Here is a 24,208-nt window from a genome sequence, read left to right as displayed (position 1 = left end):
AGACCGAAATCTTCAAATCCTCTGCTATCTGGTATGTACATTTCCACCATTTCTCTTGCTTGATCAAATTGAAGATTACCATGTACTTTCATTCCCCTCCCCCTTCTTCTCAATCCCTTGCTATGGGTGTTCATGTGTGCATGATTGAGCTGAAAATCATCGCTGGGGGAAAATATTTATGCTGTGGGTAAATTGGAATTTGGGGATTTAATCTATAGAGTAGGAGTAGAAGAATAGGGGTTGGAAAGTTGTAGCATTTTGCTTACATTTCATTTTAATAGGTGTGCAATGACTGAGTATAGCTACTAGACAATTCTGTATTTGAGACTGAGTGGGAAGACTTTTTTTTTTTACTAAGGATGATGATCTTTGCGGTCTGCATAACTGGTTTATGGTCCACAAAGTCATCGCATTTTGTGCCCTAGGTAGTTTTCTAAAAAGGACTTGTGCGATTGGATTTGCGACTGTAGAAACATTTTGCGGACCGCAGACTGAGGCAGATAAAATGCTAAATCTGAAGAACAAAACGCAACCAATCTGCGGTCGCATAAGTTGTTCTGCAGCCACTTCTGCGGATTGCATAACTTGTTTTGCTTTTGAGGGATGTATTATGCGACATGTTTTGCGGCTCGCAGAGTTGTTATGCGATCATATAACTAATCGCAGAAACTTCTTGATACTTTTATTTGTTCTCAATATGTTTCCCATTATGTATCACATACTCACTCATTGATTAATTGACAGGAATGGCACCAAAGAAATTCCTAGCATCACGACAACCTCCCGCTCGAGGAAAGAAACGGGCTGCTGCTCTGAGCTAACAAGCACAACAATCCAAACGTACACGGCCTGACACAGCCTGACACAGCCAGAAGTATATTTGAGCATTCCTCCCAGTCTGAAGAGGAGGAGGTACAAACTGATCGTGTGCCACCCGTTGACCTCCATGCTGAAGCCCGCCGTAAAAGTGGTGAAGATCTCAGGTTTGGGGTTTACAGCTCTTGGAACTTGTACAGAGATGGCTTAGCAAAGAGAAAAATCCTTGAAGAGAAGCATCTAGGCTTGAACGGTTTAAAATAACACTACCCTTATGTGCTAGAAAATATTAACAAGAGGAAATGGGAGTTCTTCACTCAGGTTCAGGGGGAGTACAACGAGACGCTCGTTCGGGAATTCTATGCTGCATATGCTGCCTCCAGGAACGCTAAACATAAGCGAAACTGTAGATTCTTGCGATCTGTCCTAATTGAGGGGTTCAATTACTTTGTGATGCCTCGTCGATCAATGATATATATTTTGAGGATTGGGAGCCAGGCACGGCCGAATATGATGCAAAGGTTGCTAATAAGGAATCTGAGCGTGCTTGGGTTGCCTCCGTCATAGCCAAGGGAACTCCATCCTAGATCACTTCGCGCGAAAAGATTCTCAAGAGGGATCTCACACAAGAAGGCTGGTATTGGGGCTCGGTTTAGTCTGCTATCGTCTAATGCCCTCAAGAAATGAAACCTACATAAGTATCGAGAAGGCAATCCTCAATGCATACATCATGTCGGGTATCAAAGTTGATATGGGAGAGATTACATCCCGTGAGATTGGGATCTGGGCAAACCAGAAAAAAATATTGCTCCCCTTCCCATGATTGATCCATGCTTTGTGTAAAGTTGGTAAAGTTCCTCCTATCCCCAAACATGACCACATCGAAAAAGCTGTTCAAAATATTAACATCACCCGGATCAATGATACTGCAGAAAAAGTGATAGAAAATCCACCAGAGACTTCACTCACTCCTCCTCTAGCCTCAGTAGCACCTGCTACTTCATCAGTGCCTAACACTCCTTCCACACCGGCCACCTCCACATCCACTCCCCGGCCAGCCACTCCACAATCACCTGCCTCATTGCATGCACTCTCAAAGCTTGGTCTAGTGGCACAATATTCCAATGCCAAAGTAGACATATTGACGAAAGAACTTCCAGCTCTAATCCGGCAAGCACTCGCCCCTATCCATACCTCAGTGAGTGTTTTTCAAAAACAGCATCAATCTTATGATGATCGACTCAAGCACTTTGAAGTGTGCCTTAAGAGGGTCGAGAGAGGTGAAGCTGGAGATATGCCTCAACTCAAAAAGTATGTAGCTGAGCTGAAGTCAGTGCTGCAAAAGGTGAAAAACATGAAGTTTGATTTGACCTCCCTTCTTCCAGAGGAAGGGGAGCAGGGCACTGGTACCTCCCATATTCCGAGCCTTGACCTTGATTTCACAAACCTTATGTCAGCTCCGGTGGCCCATGGTACTGCGGCTTCACAGGATCTGAACTCCGTTATGCACATTGATACTCATTCAAAAGAGGAATCCGGAGGGTCTGAGAGGGAAATTGATTAGGGGGAAACTGATGAGGAGAAAACTGATGAGGAGGGATTGCTTGAGGAGGATGATGATCAGCAGGACAACAGAGGCAAACAAATTGCTGTCTCTACAGATACACTGGGTGAGGAGGAAGAAGATGTGCAGAAAGCCATTGCACATTCCCTTGCAGACATGGTAGCCAAATCCACTCCCACGACCACACAGCCAACACTAGGTGAGGCTAGTAGCTCCCAGGTCCAAGACCCAGCTTCACAGCAGGCGTTGCTTCTTATTCTGGTCTCAAACACCACTACACAGTCAGAGGTTCCACTCGTTGCTTCCACAGTGTCAGTCTCCAACCCCACAGTTGCCTCGTATATTCCATCCCCTCCAAGCGCCTAGTGCACCCCAAGAAGCCCTTAAACTTTGCTCTTACTTTCTCAATACATTGGGGACAATGCATGCTCTTTGGTTAGGGTAGGGTAGTCAAAAGTCTTGAAACTTGTATATAAATGCTTTACCTTAATAGTGTAGATTTGTATATAACAATAAATTTCCCTTGGTTTTTCTTTGCCGGGTTCTTTTCCAAGGTTATAATAGTAGAACCATGGCGGTAGCACAAAATGTTTTGACTTGTTTGGTGTTTTTGTTCTAGCTTCAAGCATGTGATAAGTTTTTTTTGAATAAATTGCACCCTTCTAATTTTGTAAATAAACGGTTAGTCATTCTTGTGAAATCGAGGCTCGCTCTTTGACTTTGTGAGTTGCCTTGTTTTCACTTGAGGGCTGAAATTATGCCGAGTCGAACAGTTCATGCATTGTGAGTGAGTGAGGATTTGTATAAATAATGCATGTGCTTAACTTGTGATGTCTAGAACTTGCCTAGTTGGTTTCTTAATGCAATTCTCAAGTTGATGATTGGGTGTTGAAATGATCTTACGCTCTCTTTGTGATTGCTAACTAATTTTTGACCAAATTGACCTCCCTGGTACATCGATTATCCTAGTTACCCCCGTTGAGCCTTCAACCTTTTACTTGGCCACTACATTACAAACCTTTACCCCTTTGTGAAATAATTTCTCATTTGAACCCATTCTTCCTTGAACGATTAAGAATGAGGCTAAAAGCCTAAGTTGGGGGTGTTGGTGTTAATTGGAAATTGGTAAGGTTGCTCATTGCGTGTAGAAGCAAAAAAACCTCAAAGTTGTGTATTTGAATATATTCAAGCTCCAAAGGAAAAACAAAAGAAAAATATCTTTATATAAAAAAAATTAAAAATGGTGTGGAGTCTTGTGAAAACTAAAGAAATATCTTGAGGTGGTTCTATATCGATAACTCGAGGTCAATAAGTGCTATGTGGTAAAGAAGCAAAGTGTATGTAGAGTTCAAGGAGGGTACAACCACTACATTCCCAAATATTCATCCAACCCGTCCCAAAGCTTACACTACAATCCGTGAAAAGTCCTTTGTGATCTACAACCAATTATTCTTGAGATAGAAGTGAGTTAAAATAAGGGCAAGCATATGGACTGATATTTGTAGCATTTATCCTTCTTTCTGAGTGCAAGAGTGTTTGATTGTATCCCCTGTACATATTTGTTGAGTTGGGGATTTTCTTTGTTTTGGGCACGCATGAATTGCAAGATTTAGCAGAAGTTAGGTTCTTGAAGTAGGATACAAATGCACACCTAGCTGTGGGTAGCACTTTGTCATTGCGCTTGAGGCTCGAAGTTTACAAATTGATTATTCGAATTGCTAAATGATCATTGTCTTCCACGAAGGGTGAATAAAATAAGTTACATGCTTGTTAGCTAACAGCCAGCATCATCTACAGTCACTGTTGTTTAGTGATCTGTAGGAAATAGACTAGTATATGATAGGATGACTTTGATTTAGTTGCTTGAGGACAAGCAAGAGTCTAAGTTGGGGGTGTTGATGTGCTGTAGAATTGCGGTACTTTTGATACTAATTACATAGACTTTCACTCGTCTTTTAAAGCATTTTAAGTTATTTCTTATGTAGTTTTGGTGTTTTGCAGCATACTAGACTTGAAGAACCAAGAACTCAGAAAAGAGGAATGTGCGGTCTATTTTGCGATCGCATAACGCTTGTGCGGACAGCAAAATGACCTTATAAGTGCAAGAAAGAGTTCTGCAAAAGCAATTTTGCTGCATCATCTGGGATCGCAAAATCAATGTGCAGACCGTATAACAGATCTGCGATGAACAACTGGACACTCAATTATGCGACGGAGCTGTAATTATGCAGGCCGCAAAGTGATTCTGCGACCCGTTCTACGATCGCAGATGTGATTTGTAGGGGTATTTGTTCCATATTTTGACCCCGACTTTTAGCCCATTATAAAGAGAATAACTAGGGTTTTTGTGGGACATCTTGTCTGAAAAAGAGGCTACTTTTAGAGCATTGAATACACCATTATTTTTGAAGCTTTTGAAGAGAGAATCTTGTATCTTTGTAAGCTTTATCACTTTATTTATTGCTTTGTTCTTAGATTCTAGTATGAGTAGCAAGTTTTAAATACTAAGGTTGTGGGCCCAAAATGGATGTAATGTTAATGAGTATTTACCATTGAATATATATATAATGGTTGATTGATATTTATTCATTTCTCATGCTTTATTTAATGTTGGTGGTTGCAAACATTGACTAATGCCATTTCATTCTATCTTTACTTGAAAAAGTGGGTTAGGGTTTGGTAGAATTGAATAGCAAAAACTCAAGGCTTTAAACCTTATTTAATAGAATCATTTAGGAATAAGTGGGTTCTATTTGGCATAAATTGGTTGTTCTTAATTTAACTCTTTTATATTTGGAAAAATCATAAAGAGAAAATACTACCTAACTATTGGGAAATATTGGGTAGTCATTTAGAAACTATTTGCATATCAAAGGACCTTCCATTAGGAATATATCATATTAATACTGATAGCATTGCATTCCATTGATGGGGACATAACATTGGTTTCCTTAATAAAATTAAATAAATTCTCATAACAAAATAGTTTTCTCGGCAACTCATAATTACAACACTCCTTTAAGATAACAGAGTAGGATTACGACTTAAGTCAAGTTTCACACTATTCAAGTAATCTTTTTACACTATTCCTTGTGGGATTCGACCACAATCTAGTTGGGTTATTATATTTAGCATCGACCGCCTTACACTATTTATTTAGGTGTAATTTGAGCATATCAAATTTTGGCGCCGTTGCCGGGGAATACAGTTTTGAAATTGCTAATTAGTGTATGCTTTAACTTACGTCTTATTCTTTTCCATCACACTTTGATTTATTTGCTTGGTGTCACTAGGTAAACATGGGCGAGCCAGAAGAAGAAAATATTTTTACGGATATAGATGGGTATATTGAGGACACAAATGCCCTTGTCCCTCCAAGAGTTGATACTGCCACCTTCAAGGTGGAACATAGTCTAATCATAATGCTCAAGGCAGAGGAGTTTTTCCAAAATTCCACATATGATAATCCAACACAACGTCTCATAAACCTCTTGGGTGTGTGTGCAATGCACAAGCAGAATAACGTTTCAAATGATGCCCTAAGGCTGAGGGTGTTTAAGTACTCTCTAACTGGAGAGGCAATACAATGGATCCAAAATCTACTGCCTAATTCCATTCATACTTGGCCCGAACTTGTCCGAGCTTTCTTAACAAAATGGTTCCCCCAATGCAAGAAGTCAGAGCTCCGGGATAAAATTTTCTTCTTCAAGCAATTACCGGGAGAGCATTTATATGAGGCATGGGATTGATTCAAGCTATCTAGTGAGGTCACCGAATCATGGTTTTCCGGACAACATCTTGTTGGAGAAGTTTTATATGGGCTTGGATCCTATGAATCAATCCATAGCCAAAAATGCAGCTGATGGATCCTTTATGGATAAAACATTTGCAAGGGTCACACAAATCCTTGACAAGATGGCAGAACATAACCAAGCTTGGCACTCGGAAGACACCACAGATGGAATTGAATATGGTAATCCTTCCTTGAACAACATTATTAAGTAGAACCATGAAAGAGATCAAGTAATTGCAGGGCTTGTAACCAACATCAATGTGCTGACGAAGATGTTCACTGAAAGCCAAACAAAAAAGGTGAATATTATGGAAGATGTGCAACCCTTGTCAAATGAGGATTATGAAGAAGCAAATTATGTCAACAACTATCAAGGTGGTTATCAAAGACAAACCTACCAAGGTTCAGGACAATAAAACCAATGGAGGTCTAACTCGCAAGGGCAAGGCCATCAACAATGGCAAAATGATCAAGGTAGGTCAAATCAAGGTAATTGGAGTAACAACAACAACAACTCTTCAAATCGGAGTTCAAACCCCTATGTTCCACCAAAGGGGAAATATTCTAACTCTCCACATTGGAAGGAAATTTCTTCAAGTGAGTCCAAGTTGGAAAACATGCTTGAGCGAGTATTGCAAAATCTAGAAAGATCCGACACTTCAAAAACTCCTTAGAGAGGCTTTGGAGTCGGTTATGGAACTTCGGAGCTAGGTAAGTCTCATGTCTAACCTTGTGAGGCAAAAACTACCCATTAGGTGATATTTGTTGTTATGTGCAACTAATTGTGGGTGCTATATACGCACGAAGTGACGAGAGTTTGTACGTAGCTATAACATATTTATGTCAGGGTAGACTTAGGATCTTATCATGTAATATTTGAATTATGTGAACTCATTCTGCTGGCTTAATTAATTGAAGTTGTAAAATTTATTTAGAAATAAATATATGTACACTAGGCCAAGCCTTAATACTTTGAGTTGTGGGCGAGCTATTTGAGGAACGATAAAGATTATATTCATTTTGTGCTCATGTGTTGTAATGTAAATACGTGTCTTACGATTCGGTAACCTCATTCCTTTTCTTGTGTAGCGGGCTGAATGCCTCGGCAGTATATAGATGCATCTATGATTCGTACAGCTCGACCCTCGACAGTGTATATATTATTCTAGATCGGGCCAAACGACCTCAGTAGAATCGTGCATTATATCGCTAGTAGTCCGAATATTCACGAGCTAATATTTCCACTGATGTGTGGCATTTATATGGTATTCCTTATTTATTTGATAATGACACTTGACATTTTCTGAGCTGTTAAGGTACATCACAAGACTTAGAAATTCTTTCTTTAAAAGAAGTAATTGGAAGATTATGTAACTTACATATTTACTCCATCTTTGCCTTATGCTTCATATATGTTCATGTTTTATTACGCTGTTTTGTTGGACCTTTAGTAAGTGTCGATGTCGACCCCTCGTCACTACTTTTTCAGGGTTAGGCTAGATACTTAATGGGTACGCGTTGATTTACGTACTCATGCTGCACTTCTGCACTAAATGTACAGGATCTGACAGGTTCATATGATGATCACCTTGGCACGTAGGCGCATCTGTTGATGAGACTTTATGTGAGTTGTATTCAAGGGCTACGCATCGCATTCCTCCGAGTTTCCATTGTAATATTTATTTTATTCTGTCTTATTACATTCGAGACATATGTTGTATTAGTATTATGCTCCTTAGAAAATGCTCATGCACTTGTGACACCGAGTTTTGGGGGTTCCTACATGTTGTTCATTATTTTGGTTATGTAAATTCTATTTTATACGATTTAATTAAGGAAAAAATTTGATTTCAAAATATAAAAAGAAAGGGTAATTAAGTTGATCAATCATCATTGGCTTGCCTGACGACGATGTTAGGTGCCATCACGACCTTTAGTGGATTTTAGGACGTGACAGATGGCCAAGCAGAGTGCACTCTTCAGACACTTAAGGATATGTCCATGATTTTAAAGGTAGATGATCACAAACCTCTCATTGAGTTTTTTTATAATAACAGCTACCATTCTAGTATCAAGATGGCACTGTACGAAGCTCTGTACTGGCAAAGGTGTAGATTTCCAATTGGTTGGTTCAAAGTTGATGAAGCGGAGTTGTTGGGACCAAATTTGGTCTATCAGGCTATGAATAAAGTCAAGTTGATTCTAGAGCGCTTGAAGACGGCTCATAGTCGCCAAAAGTCCTATTCAAACATGCGGCGTAGAGACCTAGAGTTTCAAGTTGACGATTGGGTGTTTTTGAAAATTTGGCCTTTGAAAGGTGTTATAATATTTGGTAGAAAGGAAATCTCAGTCCTCGATACATAGGGCCATATCGAATCCTACGAAGGATTATATCATTATCGTATGATTTAGAGTTACCACCAGAATTGGCGGTTGTACACCTAGTATTTCACGTATCATGTTATAACATTCAAGTTTTCAGTATTCATATATTCATGTAAGTTCAATACTCAGAAACTCATGTCAGTTAGGTACTTAGAAACTCATGTCAGTTCAATACTCAGATACTCATGTCTGTAATAACCCGACCGAATGTAACGACAATGACCCGACCAGTCATTTTGAGATCTATCATGTCATTCGACGATTTGAGACCTTGAGTAGCTTCACTTCATATATTATGACTTGCACGTATAGTCGGATTATATTTTTGGGAAGATCAGAGTTGGTTTGGAAGAATAAGTCTTGGAAGCTTTAAGTTGGAAGAGTTGACCAAGTTTTGCCTTTTGGATAAATGACCTCGGATCAGAGATTTGACGTTTCCATTAGGATGATGATTTTGGACTTAGTCATATGTTTGGATTTGTATTTGGAAGTCCATAGGTTAATTTGATGCTTTTTGGAAAAAGTTGGAAGATTGATGGTTTAGAAGGTTGATAGGTTTGACCGAGAGTTGACTTTATTGATATCATATTCGGATTATGGTTCTAGGAGTTGGTATAGGCCTGTTGTGTCATTTGGGATTTGCATGCAAAATTTAAGGTCATTCCGGGTTGATTTGGTATGGTTCGGCCTGAGTTTTAGAAGTTTAAAAGTTCATTAGTTCATTAGGCTTGAATTAATGTGTGATTCATGATTTTGATTTTGTTTGGTGTGATTTGAGGCCTCAAGTAGGTTCGTGTTATGTTTTGGGACTGGTTTGTATGATTTGGGGGGGGAGGGCGTCCTGGGGGCCTCGGGTGTGTTTCAGATGTGTTTGGGTTGTGTCGTGCTCTTATTTAATATTTTAGCGTCGTTTGTTTGGGAATAAAGGGTACTATATTGATAAAACGACCATTTATTTGTTATTATATTAAACCATTAGATATGTATCATAATTATAAAACCATAGCAATAAGAATCGTCGAATTCCGAGGTCGTAAGAGAGTTATTCCTATTTTCGTGTTGGGAAAGATTGCTAGTTTTTGGTGCAAACTTTTGTTCTTCGTGAACGCGAGAGAGTTACCACGAACATGAGGAATGATTTCTGGTTTGATCGGCCAACACGAAAAATTTCTCTTCGTGAACGCAAAGGTGTCCCGCGAAGGCAATGAACAAAGATCATCTCTACAATGTTTTAAGTAGAGAAGTTTAGTATTTTGAGCATATCTTGAGTTATAGAGCTCCGATTTAGGTGAATTTTACGGCGTTTTTCTCCTATTAACAAGGGGAAAACATATGACCTTTATTTTTATGTTTTTCCATGATTAGTTTTGTTGATTATTATTTTTATCCGTCTTTGGATTATAGAAATTGGGGTTTTGAGCCCCAAAGTTGAGAAATGGTAAATTCTTGATTTGAGGGTGAATTCGTGGATAAAATTAGATGATTTTTTGAATATATACTATATAAGTTAAGTGTAATACTTATCTTCGATAATATTTAGAATCTGGGTAAGTGGGCCCGGGAGTTGACCTTGTTGACTTTTCGACCAGAGTTGGGAATTATTACAAATTGTAATATTATGAGTATTGGAGTATATTTTGATTGGTTTGCACATTGTTTGATTAGTTTCGGATCGTTTGACATCGATTTGAGGAGTTAGAGAGGTGTTGGAGCCAGTTATCAAATTTCGGAGCGAGGTAAGTCTCCTGTCTAACCTTTTGAGGGGGAATTTACCCCGTACGAGTTATATTTATTATGTGTTATATGTTGTGGGAGCTACTCACATATGAGATGATAAGTGTCCATGTGTATGCTAGAATTCCTGATTATGTTCGGGTAGACTTAGACTCACGCCATGCTTTAATTATACTATTTGAGTTATTCTTGCATGTCTAAATGCTTTAATTTTGATTTAGCCTGAGACTAGACTCACGTAAAGTATCAAACTTGCTATTTTTGGTACTTGAAGAGCTACTTGATTAGCCGTAAAAAATTTACTTTCCTTTAAGGATTTCTCCCGCGTTGTGCGTATTCTTACGATAAGTTTTTCTTGAATTTTATAATTCACACGTATATTCGTGAGTGGGGTCAGTGACCCATCAAAGTTTTATATTCTAAAGGGATCGGGCTGAACGCCTCGGTGGTATCATGTAACACACTCTTATGGAATCAGGTCGTTCGCCTCGATAATATCATGTAACACACTCTTATGGGATCAGGTCATTCGCCTCGGCAGAGTAATATCTTACTATGGGATCGGGTCATTCACCTCAGCAGGATTATGTATCACACTCTTATGGGATCTAGCCGTTCGCCTTAGTAATTCTATGAAACACTCTTATGGGATAGGACCGCTCACCTCGACAGAATCGTGCGAAATACTTGATAAAGAGTCCGCGTACTCATGAGTTTCCTGACTTGAGATGTGATTGTTGATTTGGTATTGACCATTACGTATTCCATTTGAGGAGGTATTTGATAATTGAGGACTTTGTGTTCACTATTCAGTTGTAGACCATATTATTTGCCTATATCTGTTCTCATTGTTTACTTACCATATTTCATACTTGTCTACCTTATTATATTTGATTTATTAGACCACTAGTAAATGTTAATGTTGACCCCTCGTCACTATCACTTCGGATTTAGGCTAGATACTTAATGGGTACGCATTTATAGGTGGTCATCTTGGCGCAGCTGCTGAAAGAACTTTATGGTGAGTTGCATTCTACGCTACTATTCGTAGCACACAGAGTCTCCATCTTATTCAGTTAGTATATTTTATATTCCAGACAGATGTTGTAGTAGTATTGTATTGTTCTAGTAGATTCTCATGCTCTTATAACACCGGATTTTGCGGGTTCTTAATGGATGTTCATTATTTTATTTCACATTATTATTATTACTTCACTTTTATAATTTATTTATATTCAGAAATTTGGTAAAGAAAAGCGCAAGTTTCTATGAGTGCTAGATTTTATTCTATTTATTTAATGAAAATCCTGATTTTAAAATTTTAAAATGAGTAGTTAAGTGGAAGTTCCCGCTTTGGCTTGCCTAGCAGCATAGTTGGGCGCCATCACGACCTGTTATGGGATTTGGGTCATACAGCTACGCGATCGTGGGCCTCTTCACACGATCGCAAAAAACAAAATCATCACTGCCTCAAACAATCCTACGCGACCGCGGACATTCTCATGCGATCGCGTAGAAGGAAACTAGTGACAAAAAACCAGTATTCTTTAGCTGGAATGCCAAGTCCAAAATTGATCCGTTAACCATCCGAAACTCATCTGAGGCCCCCGAGACCGCAACCAAACATACCATCACATCCCATAACATCATACGAACTTGGTCGAACCCTCAAATTACCTCAAACAACGCTAAAACCATGAATCATACCCCAATTAAAGCCTAATGAACTTTGAAATTTCAAGTTTCCACAAACGACGCCGGAACCTATCAAATCAAATCCGATTGACTTTAAATTTTGCACATAAGTCATAAATAACATAACGGACCTATTACAATTTTCAGAATCGTATTTCGACCCCGATATCAAAAAGTCAACCCCCGGTCAAACTTCCCAAAAATTCGACTTTCACCATTTCAAGCCTAATTCCACTCAGACCTCCAAATAATTTTTCGGGCACGCTCCTAAGTCCAAAATCACTATACAAAGCTGTTGAAAACATCAAAATTAAATTCTAAGGTCGTTTACACATAAGTCAATATCCGGTCAACTTTTTCAACTTAAGTTTTCAATTAAGAGACTAAGTGTGTCATTTCACTCCGAAATTCTTCCGGACCCGAGCCAACTAACTCGGTAAGTCATAAAATAATTGTAAAGTATATATTGAGTAGTAAATGGGAAAACAGGGTTATAATACTTAAAAGGATCGGTCGGGTTGTTACCTGAATTTAATTATTATATTTTCAACTCGGTGGTTTATTGAGATTATCGGCTTGCCTAGTATTGAGATATGCGCCATCACGACAGGTGGGATTTTGGGTCGTGACAAGTTGGTATCAGAGCCTAGGTTACGTAGGTCTCACAAGTCATGAGCAGGCTTGGTAGAGTCTTGCGGATCGGTACAGAGACGCCTGTACTTATCTTCGAGAGGCTGCCAAACCCATAGGAAAATTTCACTTTCTTGTATTCTGTCGTGCTAATTTGTTGATTCCAAAAACTAAATTTCTGTTATTCTATTCTCTCACAGATGGTTAGGACACGTACTATCGGATCGGACGGTCAGCCACCAGTGCCACTAGTTAGGGCCGCGAGAGGCCGAGACCGAGGTAGAGATCGAGGTGTAGCTCGTACAACAGTTGGAGCAGCACTTGTCGCACCACCAGTTGCTCCAACTCATGAGCAGATTCCAAATATAGCTAAGCTGACACTACCAGCTCAGGCACCAGCAGTGCCCATTGAGATTCCAGGCCTTCAGGAGACTTTGGCCCACAAATTGACAGTTTGCACTAGCCTTACTCAGGTGGTTTCTGCTCAGGCCACACCTGCCATTTCTCAGGCCGGGGGGGGAGGGGTACTCATACCCCTGTTGACCGTACTCTAGATCAGGTAGTACAGGGACTTCAGATACCGGGGGCACCACCAGTCCAACCAGTTGTAGCTGTTTAGGCCCCGGTAGTCCCCGCTATGGTAGATGATGAGCAGGGGAGACTTGAGAGATTTGGGAGGCTTTGACCTCCATCATTTAGCTGTGCTGAGTCAGAGGATGCTTAGGGTTTTCTGGATTAGTGTCAGTGGATGCTTCGAACAATGGGTATTCTGGAGACCAGTGGGGTCTCGTTCACTACTTTTCAGTTTTTTGAGGCTGCCTTCAAATGGTGGGAGGCTTATGAGAGGCGCAGACCGATTGGTGAAGTACCAGTTACATGGCAGGAGTTCTCCGTTCTCTTTTTGGAGAAGTTCGTGCTGCAGTATCGCAGAGAGGAGCTGCGCAAACAGTTTGAGAAATTATGTCAGGATGACACGTCTGTGACACGGTACGAGATGAGATTTTTTGAGTTGGCTCATCACGCAATTTGGTTAGTTCCCACTAATAGGGAGCGTATTATGAGGTTCATTGATGGCCTCACATATTAGTTGCGGTTGCTTATGACTAGGGAGAGGGTATCTGGTGCTGCTTTTGACGAGGTGGTTGACATTGCTTGACAGATAGAAGTGATCCGTAGCTAGGAGCATGGTGAGAGGGAGGCCAAGAGGCCTCGAGGTTTGGGCGGTTCTGGTGGGGTACCTTCTGGAGGGCAGTCCTACCACAGCAGGGGTCGTCTTTACAGACACGCTCAGACGGGTTGTCCATTTCACCGTGGTGCATCATCCAGTCATGGTTCATACAGTTCTCATCAGGGCCAGTCATGTCTCAGTGCACTTCTAGCCCAGAGTACGCCCCGTGCACCATCAATTAAGGGATCATCTGTACCAAGTTCTTCTGGTAGTTATTTCTGTCCTCGAGGTCCTCCACAGAACTCGCCACCATTCTTCGAGAGGGAGTGCTATGAGTGTGGAGAGCTGGGTCATGTGAGGAAATTTTGTCCCTAGCTTACTCGAGGTTCAGCTCAGCAGAGAAGTCAGGATACTACTTCTGCACCAGTTGCTCCACCACCCGCTCAACCAGCTCAGGGTAGGTCTCAGTCATCTAGGGGTCGCCCAAGATGGGGAGGTCGATCAGGTGGTGGTCAGGCCCGATTTTATGCTTTTCCTGCCAGGCCGGATGTTGTTGCTTCAGATGCAGTGATCACATGTATTGTTTCAGTGTGCCACAGGGAGGCTTCTATATTATTTGACCCTGGTTCCACTTATTCACATGCATCATCGTATTTTGCTCATTATCTGGATTTGCCCCGTGAGTCCTTAGTTTCACCTGTTCGTGTATCTACGCCGGTGGGCGATACTATTATTATGGACCGTGTGTATCGGTCGTGTGTGGCATCTATTGAGGACTAGAGACTAGAGTGGATCTCTTATTGCTCAATATGGGTGATTTTGATGTAATTCTGGGTATGGATTGGTTGTCTCCATGTCATACTATTCTGGACTGTCATGCAAAATCCGTGATGTTGGCAATGCCGGGGTTGTCGAAGGTCGAATGGAGAGATTCTCTAGATTATGCTCCCAGCAGGGTAATTTCTTATTTGAAGGCCCAACATATGGTTGGGAAGGGATGTTTGTCATATTTGGCTTTTGTGAGAAATGTCGATGCAGATACTCCTACTATTGATTCAGTACCGGTAGTGAGAGACTTTCTGGATGTATTTCCTGCAGACCTGCCGGGTATGCCGCCCGATAGGGATATTGATTTCGGTATTGACTTGGTGTTGGGCACTCAGCCTATTTCTATTCCTCCATATTGTATGGCACTAGCTGAGTTAAAAGAATTGAAAGAGCAACTTTAGGAACTTCTTGATAAGGGTTTTATTAAGCCTAGTGTGTCGCCTTGGGATGCACCAGTTCTGTTTGTAAAAAAGAAGGATGGTACTATGCGGATGTGTATCGATTACAGGCAGTTGAACAAAGTTACAATCAAGAATAAGTATCCTTTGCCGCGTATTGATGATTTATTTGACCAACTTCAGAGAGCACTGGTATTCTCCAAAATTGATTTGAGATCCGGGTATCACCAATTGAAAATTTGGGATTCGGATATTTAAAAACGGCATTCAGAACTCGTTATGGTCACTATGAATTTCTTGTGATGTCATTTGGGCTAATCAATGCCCCAATAGCATTTATGCACCTGATGAATAGCGTATTCCAGTTGTATCTTGACTCATTTGTCATGGTATTTATTGATGATATCCTGGTGTACTCACATAGCCAGGAGGAGCATGCACAACACTTAGGTATATTATTGCAGAGGCTGAGAGAGGAGAAACTATATGCCAAATTCTCTAAGTGTGAGTTCTGGCTCAGTTCGGTGGCATTCTTGGGACACATAGTGTCCAGTGAAGGAATTAAGGTGGATCCGAAGAAAATAGAGGCAGTTCAAAGTTGGCCTAGACCATCTTCAGTTACTGAGATTCGGAGTTTTCTCGACTTGGCTGGTTATTATCGTCGGTTCGTGGAGAGTTTCTCGTCTATTGCGGCACCTTGAAGATTTGGCGGCATTATTTATACGGTGTTTATTGTGAGGTTTATACCGATCACCGAAGTCTATAACATCTGTTTAAGCAGAAGGATCTTAACTTGCGGCAGCGGAGGTGGTTGGAGTTGCTTAAGGATTATGATATCACCATTCTCTATCATCCCGGAAAGGCCAATGTGGTGGCCAATGCCTTGAGTTTTAAGGCGGAGAGTTTGGGCAGCTTAGCATACTTACCGGTAGCAGAGAGGCCTTTAGCCTTGGATGCTTAGGCCTTGGCCAACCACTTTGTCAAATTGGATGTTTTCGAGTCGAGTCGAGTTTTGGCTTGTGTGGTTTCTCAGTATTCTCTTTATGATCATATTAGAGAACGTCAGTATGATGATCCTCATCTGCTTGTCCTTAAGGACACGGTTCAGCATGGTGATGCCAAAGAAGTTACCATTGGAGATGACGGTGTATTACGGATGCAGGGTAGGCTATGTGTGCCAAATGTAGATGGTTTGTGTGAGTTGATTCTCCAGGAAGCTCATAGTTCACGGTACTCCATTCATCCAGGTGCCACGAAGATGTATCAGGATTTGAGGCAGCACTATTGGTGGAGACGAATGAAGAAAGATATAGTTGGGTTTGTAGCTCGGTGTTTAAATTGTCAACAGGTGAAGCATGAACATCAGATACCGGGCAGATTACTTCAGAGACTTGAAATTCCGTAGTGGAAATGGGAGTGTATTACCATGGATTTCGTAGTTGGGCTTCCACGGACTTTGAGGAAGTTTGGTGCTATTTGGGTGATTGTGGATCGGTTGACCAAATCCGCGTATTTTATTCCAGTTGGTACTAATTATTCTTCGGACCGGTTGGCTGAAATTTATATCTGCGAGTTGTTCACCTACACGGTGTGCCAGTGTCTATCATTTCAGATCGGGGCACGCAGTTTACATCACTGGTTTGGAGAGCAGTGCAGCGAGAATTGGGCACACAGGTTCAGTTGAGTACAAAATTTCACCCTCAGACGGGCGGACGTACAGTCTGAGCGCACTATTTAGATCTTGGAGGACATGCTACGCGCTTGTATCATTGATTTTGGGGGTTCCTGGGATCAATTTCTGCCACTCGCGGAGTTTGCTTACAATAATAGCTACCAATCGAGCATTCAGATGGCTTTCTAAGAGGCTTTATATAGGAGACAGTATCGGTCTCCGATGTGTTGGTTTGAGCCGGGGTGAGGCTAGACTATTGGGTACTGATTTTGTTCAGGATGCTTTTGAGAAGGTTAAATTGATTAAGGAGCGGCTTCGTACGGCGCAGTCTAGGCAGAAGAGTTATGCCGACCGGAAGGTCCGTGATGTTGCTTACATAGTAGGGGAGAAGGTTCTACTCAAGATTTCATCTATGAAGGGTGTGTTGAGGTTCGGGAAGAAAGGCAAGTTGAGCCCTCAGTATATTGGGCCTTTTGAGATACTTAAGAAAGTTGGAGATGTGGCTTATGAACTTGCCTTGCCACCTAGTCTATCCGGTGTTCATCTAGTATTCTATGTATCCATGCTCTGAAAGTATGTCGGGGATCTGTCTCATATTTTTGATTTCATTACAGTGCAACTGGACGGTAATTTGACTTATGATGTGGAGCCGGTGGCTATTTTAGACCGACAGGTTCGAAAGCTGAGGTCAAAAAACATAGCATCAGTGAAGGTACAGTGGAGAGGCCAGCCAGTCGGAGAAGCTACTTGGGAGATTGAGCAGGAGATGCAAAGTAAATATCCACACCTATTTGAGACTCCGGGTATGATTCTAAACCCGTTCGAGGACGAACATTTATTTAAGAGGGGGAGAATGTAACGACCCGGATGGTCGTTTTGAGTATTATAACCCTATTCCCCCATTTACTGCTCAATTTATGCCTTACAATTGATTTATGACTTATCGGGTTAGTTGATTCGGGTCCGGAAGGATTTCGGAGTGAAATGAGACACTTAGTCTCATAATTGAAAACTTAAGTTCAAAAAGTTGACCGGATGTCGACTTATATGTAAACGACCTCGGATTTGAATTTTGGTAATTCTAATAGCTCTGTATGGTGATTTTGACTTAGGAGCGTGTCCGAAAAGTTATTTGGAGGTCCGTAGTGGAATGAGGCTTGAAATGCCGAAAGTTGAATTTTTAGGAAGTTTGATCGGGGGTTGACTTTTTGATATCGGGGTTGGAATCCGATTCTGAAAATTGTAATAGGTCTGTTTTGTCATTTATGACTTGTGTGCAAAATTTGAGGTCAATCGGACTTGATTTGACAAGTTCCGGCGTCGTTTGTAGAAATTTGAAATTTCAAGGTTCATTAGGCTCGAATTGGGGTATGATTCGTGATTTTGATGTTGTTTGATGTGATTTGAGGCCTCGAGCAGGTTTGTGTTATGTATTGGAACTGGTTGGTACGATTGGACGGGGTCCCAGGGGCCTTGGGTTTGATTCGGGGTTGTTCCGAAGCAAGTTTGGGTGTTTTGATGCTGCTGGTTGCTAGTTCTGGTATTGTTCTTTGCGTTCGCGAGGAGCCTCTCGCATTCGCGAAGAAGGATTTTGCTTTTGGGATTTGTTCTTCGCGTTCGCGAAGAAGGAATTTTTGTTATTCGTTGTCTGACTTTGGAGGCTCATATCTCGCAATCTATAAGGAATTTGAAGCTGATCCAAAAATGGAAGTTGTAGCCCTTTGTGTCTAGCTTTTAGAAAGGCAAACCATTTGTCATTTTGGGTTGTGTACTAAAAGTTATGGTGGATACACTACAAGCTATCTGGGAAGACTTTGGAAATCTCCGTTGCACAGGGCTGACTTTGGAAGCTTATATCTCGCAATCTATAAGGAATTGGGAGATGAGCAACAAATAAAAGTTATAACCCTTGGTGTCTAGTTTTCAGAAAGGTAAACCATTTGTCATTTGGAGTTGTGTAAAAATCGTTATGTGCATATACTACGGGCTGTCTGGGAAGGGTTTGAAAATGGATGTTGGAGAATTTGTTCATCGTGAACGCGAGGGTAGGGTCGCGAACGCGAAGAACAAACTCCTGAGCAGCAGAATAAAGTCCAAATTTGCCTCATTCTTCCATTTTTGACCAAGAAAGCTCGGGTGAGGCGATGTTTCGAGAGTTTTTCAAGGAAAACATTGGGGTAAGAATTCCTAACCTGATTTTGGTTAAATTACATGAATCTATTGTTGTTTTTATCACTAAATTAGTGAATTAAGCTTAAAAATTTAGAGAACTCTCTTGGTTAAATTTAAAGATTTGAGGGTCGAGTTGAGGTCGGATTTTTGTAAAATTGGTATGGTTAGACTCGTGGTTCAGTGGACTTTCGGATTTTGTAATTTTTATCGGGTTCCGAGGCGTGAGCCCCATGGGCGATTTTTGAGCTAAATTTCGGATTTTGTTGGAAACTTTGTATTTTTCTTATGGAATTAATTCCAGTAATTTTTATTGACTGAATCGAATTAATTATGACTAGATATGAGGCTTTCGGAGACCAATTCTCGAGGCAAGGGTATAGCAGAGTAAGAAATTATACGGGTTAAGGTAAGTAACACTTCTAAAATTAGTTCTGAGGGTATGAATCCTGAATTGCTATTATATAAATTGTTTGGAGGTGATGCACATTAGTTGACGAGCGTGTGGACGTGCACCTTATATATTGACTTGAATAAATCTTGTGAAGCTGCAAAGTTAAAGAATCATGTTATTATCTGAACATTCCACACGTGTTAGAGGAATTAAGTTGAGGCTCGTAATAAAGATTATTTTTAGGCTATGTGCCGATATTTTGGGACCCATAGGGTCGTGTTGCTGTTGAATTAATTATTTCAAAATGTACATTTCATACTCAGTCATGCTCATCCATTGTGAGGATATTTATTGAATTGGGGCTGCCCGCCTACAGCAGGCCATACCGGCTTTTTATATATTATTATTATTATAGGATCGAATTGCACGCCGCAGCAAGCCTTATAGGCTTTATTACTATATGGATTAGGGTTGCCCGCCTGTAGCAGGCCTTATAGGCTTTATTATTATTATGGGATCGGACTGCATGTCGTTGTAGGCCATATCGGCTTTATATAGCGCTTGGGCTGAAAGAGCCCCTCCGGAGTCTTTACACACCCCCAGTGAGCGTAGATGATTATATATATTCGGGATGGACTTCCCAGGGCATGGACTTTCCTTACTTATGTATATGTTGTGATGAATTTTCCCTGGACATGGATCTTGTCCGTATCATTTACAGTGGGGATAAATTACCCAGTGTTGGATTGGCCTTATACGGTAGTGAGTGAGTGACTGTCAGTCAATGTGTATATATATACGGGACAGAATATCCCTGGGCTGGATTGGCCATCAACAGTACTGAGTGACCGAATAATTTGTGACCAGTATTTAAATGAGGCCTTTCAACTGAGATGTCATATTCCTCATATCATGCAGTATTGATCCATTTCACTTGTACTGAGTTTAACTGTTGAACTTGAAAGCATGCCAACATTTTTGTACCATTACTTATACTGGACTGTACCTACGGAGCTCGTCACTACTTTCATCCCAGAGGTTAGTCTTGTTACTTATTGAGTTAGTTGTACTCATACTACACTCTGCACCTCGTGTGCAGATCCAGGTGCTTCCGGATATGACGACCGCTAGATTTCGGAGTTACTTATGTTGGAGACTATCAAGGTAGTTGCTTGACGTCCGCAGACTTGATTCCCTTCCTGTTTAGTTATTGTACTGTTCTATATTTCAGACAATAATTTTTATCAGTCACACTTTGTATTCATTTAGATGTTCATATATCAGTGACACCGGGTTTTGGGAATATTTATATTTGTATTTGTGAGATTTCTTTCGCTGAATTTAATTATTATATTTTCAAACTTAAAAGATATGGTGGTGTATTGAGATTGTCAGCTTGCCTAGTATTAAGATAGGCATCATCACGACAGGTGAGATTTTGGGTCGTGACACTGTTCATCAATCCCTAAGGTCCCTCCCTGAGTAGTTTAACCAGCTTAAGACAACCTATAATGCACAAAAAGATAAGTGGAGTGTTGATGAGCTTATTACTATTTGTGTGGTAGATAAAGGGAGGATCCAAAAGGAGAAAGTTGAGGGCGTAGTGAACCTTGTTAGTTCGTCTAGATCAGCTGATTATCCCTCTTATAAAAGAAAAGGTGGACCCAAATTTCATAAAAAGAAACATGGTCAGTCTCATCGTCCAGGTGGTAATAGTGGTCATACTAATAAGCCTGGTATTAACCAAGGTTAGCCTCATAATTCTCTTGGTCCTCAAGCTATAATTAAGAAAGAAATCAAGTGTTGGGATTGCAAACAAGTAGGTCATGAGAAAGCTGGTTGTCCTCTGAAAAAGAAATCAGATAATCTTTTGGCTTTTGTCTATTTTGAAACTAGTCTTGTTCATGTTCCTTTAAATTCCTGGTGGTTGGATAGTGGTGCAAATGTTCATGTAACCAATGACTTGAAGGATCTAGTAAGCAGACGGAACCTAAAAGAGGATGAAGCCAGTATTGTTGTGGGCAATGGACTCAAAGCAAAAGTAGAGTTTATAAGGACATCTATTTTACCTTTTAAAAATAACTCTAGTATTCGTTTGGAAAATATTGTTTCTGTACCATCTATGAGACGGAAATTAGTTTCGGTTTCCCTTTTAGACAAAGCTGGTTATTCATTTCAACAAAATAATGGTATTATTAAAATTTTCTATGATTCACATGTTGTTGCTGATGCCTTTTTAAGTGATGGTCTAATCGCTTGAATGTGTTGAATGAATTTTTTTCTGCAATGCATGTTGAAAATATTACCCACAAAAGGTCTGCTATGAGTAAAACGTCTTACCTATTATGGCATAGGCGTCGTGGTCATATTTCTAAAGAAAGAATTGAACGATTGGTAAAGGAAAATATTTTACCTGTTCTTGATCCAAAAGATTTTGAAACTTGTGTGGTTTGTGTTAAGGGTAAAATGACGAAGGTTAAGAGAAAGGGTTCCACTAGGAGCTCTGAACTCTTTGAAATTATTCATACTTAAAAACCTTATGTACTTACTTTGACCAATCATAAGTATTTTATTACTTTTATTGATGATTTTTCAAGATATTGTTATATATATCTTTTAAAAGAAAAATCTGAAGTACTTGATAAGTTTAAAATTTACAAGACTGAAGTTGAAACACAGCTTGGGAAGTCCATTAAGATAGTGAGGCCTGACTGTGATGGTGAGTACTGTGGAAAATATGATGAGTATGGTCAATGTATGGGGTCTTTTGCTTTATTTTTGCAAGAATGTGGGATAGCACAATATACCATGCCAAGTACTCCTGAGCAGAATGGTGTGGCTGAAAGACGAAATCGTACTCTCATGGAAATGGTGAGAAGTATGATGTCAAGGACTATCCTGTCTGAGACTCTTTGGGGTGAAGCCTTAAAAATATCTACCTATATCCTCAATAAAGTTCCTACGAAATCCATCTTGAAAACTCTCTTTGAACTATGGACAACCCGAAAATCTAGCTTGAATCATTTTCACATTTGGGGATGTCCAGCTGAAGTTCGTATTTATTCACCCACAGAAAAGAAAACTGATCCTAAAACTATTGGTTGTTTCTTTATGGTCTATCCTGATCACTCTAAATGTTTTAGTTTTTTTTTGTCTTGGGCGTGGCACTAGAATCGTTGAGTCTATTAATGCAAAATTTCTTGAGTATGATATTTGTGATTGTGATTGTTCATATGGGAAGGAAATTGTGGTGAAAGAGAAGGAAGGCATTATCCCTGTACCTGTTGTACATAAAAATATGGTAAACCAACCTATTCATGTGAGGGAGAATCAAGGGAACAATAACGCAGATCCCATGGTCCCTGAGCAAAATGAACACAATGAACCACTCTGTAGGTCACAAAGAGAAAGAAGATTTGTCATCTCTGATGATTTTATCGTATATGTGACTGAAAATCTTAGTGACACTGGAGAGTTGCCTGATCCTTTATCATATGCTCAAGCTATTTCCTCTCCATATGTTGATAAATGGTGTAAGGCAATGGAAAATGAAATGCGCTCCATGGAACACAATAGAGTGTGGGGGTTAGTTGAATTGCCTGTAGGCTTTAGGCCTATTGGTTGCAAATAGGTGTTTAAAACTAAAAGAGATTCCAAGGGAAATATAGACCATTATAAAGTAAGGTTGGTTGCTAAGTGTTACACTCAGAAAGAAGGTATTGATTATAAAGAAATATTTTATCCTGTTTCATCTGAGGATGCATTTAGAGCCGTGATGGCTCTTGTGGCTCATTTTGATTTCGAGTTGCACCAGATGGATGTTAAACCTGCTTTCCTGAATGGGAGTATGCTTGAAGAAGTTTACATAGTTTAACCTGAAGGGTTTAAAGAAGCTGGTAAAGAACATCTAGTGTGCAAGCTTAACAAATCTATATATGGGCTTAAAAAAGCCTATAGGCAGTGGTATTTGAAATTTGATGAAATTATTACAAAATTTAGATTTGTGGAAAATAAGCTTGATGAATGTGTTTATATTAAAATAGCCAATGACAATTTTATTATTATGGTTCTCTATGTTGATGACATTCTGCTTGCCACAAATGATTTGGGCTTGAGGAATGAGACCAAGCAATTTTTGTCTAGGTCTTTTAATATGAAAGATCTTGGTGAAGCCTCTTTTGTTCTTGGGATAGAAATTAAAAGAGACAGGTCACGTGGTTTGTTTGTGTAATGACCCGGCCGATTGTTTTGAGAATTTAAGTCTCGTTCGGTGGCATAAGGTCCTGAGCAGCTTTGTATTATGTGCATTGACTTGCGTGCATCGTTGAATTCAGTTACAAAATAATTCGAAGTGATTTGGGACACTTAGTCCCCAAAAACGAAAGCTTAAGTCTTAGGATTTTGACCGTAGTTGGAACTATGTGAAGACAACTCTGGAATAGAGTTCTGGCAATTCTGTTAGCTCCGTTGGATGATTTTGGACTTAGGAGCGTGTCCGGATGGTGAATTTGAGGTCTGTAGCTGATTTAGACTTGAAATGGCAAAAGTCAAATTTTCGGAGATTTTGACCGGAAGTGAACTTTTTGATATCGGCAGAATGTGATTCTGAGAGTTGGAACAGCTCCGTTATCTTATTTGGGACTTTCCTGCAAAATTTGATGTCATTCCGGGTTGATTTGATAGGTTTCGGCACGAGTTTTAGAAGTTGGAAGATTTGAAAGTTCATGAGTTCGATTCTTGGTGCGATTCGTAGTTTTGACGTTGTTTGACGTAATTTGAGACCCCAAGCGAGTCTGTGCTAAGTTATGGAACTTTTTGGTATGTGTAGACAGGGTCTCGGGGGCCTCGAGTGTGTTTCGGATGGGCTACAGGCCATTTTCTTCTATTTTTGAACTGCTGTTTTTGTCTTCTGGTGTGCTTCTTCGTGATCGCGACGTGCCTTTCGCGTTCGCGAAGTGTTAC

The sequence above is a fragment of the Nicotiana tomentosiformis genome, chromosome 2, assembly GCF_000390325.3.
Source record: "Nicotiana tomentosiformis chromosome 2, ASM39032v3, whole genome shotgun sequence".
In the NCBI taxonomy this organism is placed as follows: Eukaryota; Viridiplantae; Streptophyta; class Magnoliopsida; order Solanales; family Solanaceae; genus Nicotiana; species Nicotiana tomentosiformis.
Note: the sequence above shows the minus strand (reverse complement) of the source record.